This window comes from Chiloscyllium plagiosum, chromosome 29, assembly GCF_004010195.1.
Source record: "Chiloscyllium plagiosum isolate BGI_BamShark_2017 chromosome 29, ASM401019v2, whole genome shotgun sequence".
Classification (NCBI taxonomy): domain Eukaryota; kingdom Metazoa; phylum Chordata; class Chondrichthyes; order Orectolobiformes; family Hemiscylliidae; genus Chiloscyllium; species Chiloscyllium plagiosum.
This window is the reverse complement of record NC_057738.1, coordinates 33,593,551-33,598,807: the sequence shown is the minus strand read 5'-3', so window position 1 is coordinate 33,598,807 and position 5,257 is coordinate 33,593,551. Positions and strand designations below refer to the sequence as shown.

The following is a 5,257-nucleotide window of genomic DNA, read 5'->3' as shown; positions in this document are numbered from 1 at the left end:
ACCTGCAATCTTCTTCCTGACCTCTCCGCCCCCACCCCCACTCTGGCCTATCACCCTCACCTTAACCTCCTTCCACCTATCGCATTTCCAACGCCCCTCCCCCAAGTCCCTTCTCCCTACCTTTTATCTTAGCCTGCTTGGCACACTTTCCTTATTCCTGAAGAATGGCTCATGCCCGAAACATCGATTCTCCTGCTCCTTGGATGCTGCCTGACCTGCTGCGCTTTTCCAGCAACACATTTTCAGCTCTAATCTCCAGCATCTGCAGACCTCACTTTCTCCTAATCTCCTCTGAACCCTTTAAAAGTTTCACAACATCCTTCCTATAGCAAGGAGGCCAGAATTGAATGCAATCTTCAAAACACAGTCTAACCATATGTCTGGTACAGCCACATGACCCCCCCCCCCAACTCCAATACTCAGTGCTCTTACCAAGTCGCTTGCCTTTACTGGACACTTGGGATTACCAGTTTTTTGTCTACCAAGAACAAAATAAAATTCCAGTTATTCATATTGATTGTTTGTTAGTCAATAATCAAAGGGGTCCTCTTGTGGTGCAGTGGCAGTTCCCTACCCTGGGATCAGGAAGCCTGGGTTCAAAGTTCCACTTGCTCCAGTGATGTGAATAGCATCTCTGAATGAATACATGCACACATATAATAGGCCCAACAAGTAATATAGCGTGTGTGGCTTCTGAAGTGAGAGCATGCCGTACATTCATCCCTCAAAACAAGATTGGAAGAAAGTGCTTTTGGGAAAATAAGTAACAAAATGCAAAAAAAGGGGCATGGACCATGATGGACCAAACAAATGCTTAGGGCACTCCCTAAAGATTGCACTTAGTCATAAATAAACAAACAAGCAAAGAGAAAACAACAATTGGTAGGGGAATAAAATTGTGAACAGAAACTCAAGATTATCAGACATGGCAGAGAGTGTAAGAGCAGGGTGGTTATTTTGGAGCTATATGTTAAAAACAACACACACAATTTTGGTTTGTGCACTCCAGCTGTATCCTCAGTTGAGTCAGGCTAAATTGGAAAGGTGTGATGGCACTAGTGAGTGAAGGTGCAAATGAGATTTGCCAGAATGTTACCCAAGATGGAAAACCTCAGCTCGAGGAGCTGGATAAGGGCAGGATAATTTTCTTTACAGTAGAGAAGGGACCAGATTATGGAGGGCCATGAACAGGGTTTATATGAAGCATCTGTTATGCTCTTAGCTGAAGGATCAATAAGGGGGGCATAAATTTTAAGGTGACATGCAGGAGGTTGAGGGGAAAGATTTTTCACCCGGGGGTAGCAACAATTTGAAATGCACTGGCTGGCAAGGTAGTGGAGGTGGGTAACCTCACACCTTTTTCTTAAGAAGAGAAAGAAAGGTATTTGGATGTGTGTTGAAATATATAAACATTCAAGGCTATGGGCCAAGTGCTGGAAAATGAGAATAGTGCAGATTTAGAGCAGTTTTACAGTAGTTTTGGAAAATATGGTCTTGATTAGCTAAAGGATCTGGGAGGTATAGGAGCACACTTGAGGGAAATCAGGAGGGCAAAAGGGGGATATGAAATAGCTTTGGCAAGTAAGGCCAAGGAAAATCAGGAGAGAAACTAGGGAGAGAGACAGAATATGTTCCAAGATCAACTTGGTCATCTTTGTGTGGAGCCACAGGAGATGAACAATCCTCCAAGACAAGTATTATGCATTAGGATTTACTCTGGAGAAATACATGGAAGCTAGGAACTCTGGGACTGAATAGAATCTTAGAAAAAGTTCACATTGCAGAAAGCCAAAGGGTCTGTTTCCATGCTGTACATCTCTATGACTCTGACTCTAAGAGGCATTGCTGGAAGTCTTAAAAACGCAGTAAGGTTAGACAACTCTCTGGGACTTGAACAAGGGTATCCCAGAATACTGGAAAACTAGGCATGAAATTGCAATCCTTTCTCCAAATAAGTTGAATATAGAATCAAAATTTCAAAATTTGCTGAGAATATCAAACTTGGAGATGTGGCAATGTAGATGGTACCAACTGGTCACTGATTAAATGAACAAACAAGTAGTAGATGACACTTACTACAGAAGTTTAGCTTATGTCTTGGCAGAAAAAAGAAGGAACCAAGTCAGGCAATATACAGATTTAATGGTACAGTTCTGAAAGATAACACTAGGACAGAGAGCTGAGCAACTTTCCATCGAAAAACTCTACATGGGTGCAACCGATATTCTGCACATAGCAATCCATGTACAGACGATATTAATGATGCATGGCCTCGGAGATCCATGCACAAGAAAATGAAAATATTTAGAGGGACTGTTGAAGCGGACTGTGCACAGACCTTTTCAAAAAAAGGTTATAGGGACTGTCAAGTGTAATTTGTGAAGCACATGGGATCATCATCTTCAGGTGTACAAAAGCAGAGGAAGTTACTTTGAACCAATATAAAAGCTCTGCTTAGCATTCAACTGGTTGCATCGCCGCAATTCAGGGAGGATAAAATGTCCAAGGGCACAGAAAAGCTAAGAGAAACAACTAAACATTTTCATGACTACTGGCAATCCCAAAGGCAAAATGTGCTGCTTGCAGAATAAGAGATTAAGCAAAAGAAATTGGTGTTCATCAGAAGATCATGGCAGGTTGAGGTAAGGGTAAAGCAGTGGCTTTTCAAACCACGTTTTAAAAAAAAAAGCACCATGGGACAAAATTTCAAGGTTTGGGCAAAACAAAAAATGCAGGGGAATAAAATATGTAGAAAACCTTTTTTGGTCAGCAAGTGGCAATGACCTGCAATCTGTCTATTGATACTTCTTGAAGCAGAGGGTAATCAATGGTTTCGAAAAGGAAATTGATGGATGCTGGAGGTAAATAAACTTGCAGAAGTAAAGTATGGAGAATAAGAGTTCCCACAGACAGGAAGTTGTGCACACAGTCAGTCACAATTTTAATCAAAATTTGAATGGGTCTCAAAGCTAATATTATCTCCCCTCATCTGGTGACAAAGATTCTAAAAGATTAAAGTTCAAAAATACAAGAGAATCACCAAGCTCCCAAAATTAAGATAATTTCAAATTTAAATAAAGAACACAAATAGACTTCCTTGCGAAAAAAAATGTACCAATAATTGAAATTATAGAATATAGTCCTGAAATACACAAACTCACTTTGGGAGGAGATTCAGAGCCTAAATGGGACAAATACGGAGTCATAATTATGTCAAAAATTAATCAGTTTTTTCTTGACTTTTATTTCATCTGATGCAAGATTGTAATGTTAAGAGGAGGAGATTTACATTGAGATGTTAAAGGGTTAATTTGTTCTGCTGACCTGCAAGAAATTGGATGTCCCAGCGAGAGGGTGGTATGTTTCTCTATCTTGCAGGCAGAATGTAAAAAATTTAAAATAGCCACCTCCTGTAATTCAGAATCAGTTTACATATTCTTCCTGTATGGCAGGAGATGGCTAAGAACATTGCAGTTAAGAATCTAACCGCACCCTGAAGTTTGAAAAAAAATTATTTAAACCAGATCTTGCCATTAAGGGATAACCTAATCACATTGCGTCGAGTGCATGTGACAATGGGGGAATGTGTTGCGGGCATTACTGCCGGATGTAAAACTCTGTATAAAAAGGACTGGTCCCTTTGTTCGGGGAAATCTCGACAAGGCTCCGCAAGCCCTGCGAAGTGTGTTAAGGGTTCCTCCGAAAGCTTGTACATGGTTAAAAAACTTTGGCTGTTCACAGAAGTTGGCACATTGCAGTTGCATTAAGTGTGTAAGAATCTCACGAGAAAGAATCTAACATTACGAATGAAGAAGTTGTCATACCAGGAATGGTTGAGAACTGAGTTTTAGAAGGATGATGGTAGATCTCATTGAAACCTGCAGAATATTAGACAGCCTATAAAGAGTGGACAAGATAAGACCAGAGACACAGCCTTAGGGAAGGGACGACCATTTCGAATGGAGATGAAGAGGAATTTCTTCAACCAGAGAATGGTGAGTCTGTGGAACTTATTACCACAAAGCTGTGGAGGTCATGTCACTGAGTGTACTCAAGACAAAGATAGGTTTGATTTTAAGGGGATCAAAAAGGTTACAGAGATAAAAGGTAGGAGAATGAGAAACATATCAGCTTTGATCAAATGGTGGAGCAAACTTGTAGGAGTACAATTAAGCTATTTGGCGCATCATCTTATGGTTTAAATCAGAAATGGCACAGCCAACAATTACTTCTTTTACATTTCTGTACACAAAGCCTCAGATCCAGAATATAATCGACAATTTGGTGTACAAAACGTTTTCCACAAAATAAATCTGTTAGAAGGTAAGAATGTTTTGGCTCTCAGATTCAACAAAAAAAACTTACAAGATTAAAAAGAAATATAAAACAGCTAGAAGTTTTAGAAGAGAAGTTAAACGCAAGAAAGTAGTGTGTGATTATTGAAGTTTGGTATTTTCAGGCACAGATGTTTAGATAAGAATGAAAATGAAAATGTTATGGAGGGAACACTAGTTCAGGATTCAGTGAGTGATCATGAAATCTGCCAAGAGATTCCACACATTCCTAAACCTTGATTTCAGCCAACCCTTTTTCTAACTTTGGTAAAAGGTCAGCAGCAATATTAATTAAACTCACAGCTGCTTGGACTTCCCAATTAGATTGGCCAGCTCCATGCTCAGCCTCAATTTAGCTTATTGTGGTGTTTGCACACCTCTCTTCATCAGCATACCTATAAACAGTGAACAAGATCAAATCAAGGAAATTTGTCATCATTGCAGTTGCAAGGAACCATTATTTCCTCTTCATATTGACGCACTCTCAGGAGACGAAGAGACAGGAAACCTTAGGCATGCAGTTAAAAATTAGCCATCACTTGCTCCATAATTTCTTAGAAGTTCTGCACTTGAATAATGGTAAACATTACAAAGAAACTATTACCAGAATACAAATTTTCAGGAAGTTCCAGATTCACATCTCTGATCAGACATTCAAGGTACAGAGGCTCTGCTTTTGTGGTCTTGAGTAACTTTAGCCCTTTCTTGGAAAGGATCCTCCGCATCAAAACTAAACAACTTTAGTAAAAAAAAACTAAACAAAATCAGGATTATTTCACTGCCCCACACTTTCTTTAGAAAGAAAAGTTAGATCCTAACAAGTTTACAGATAATAACAACTGGTTAGCTAATCAATACTGTACTTGTATTTTCTTCCACATGAACCACTCTACTAGTCCCATTTTTATTAAAACACATGTCCA

General features: G+C 39.5%; 1 protein-coding gene across 2 annotated transcripts in view; it reads right to left on the bottom strand.

The window, feature by feature from the left end:
• Positions 1-5,257, bottom strand: part of cdyl (chromodomain protein, Y-like) — a 169,158-nt gene that overhangs the window by 125,803 nt on the left and 38,098 nt on the right. The gene's annotated exons all lie outside the window — the stretch shown is intronic.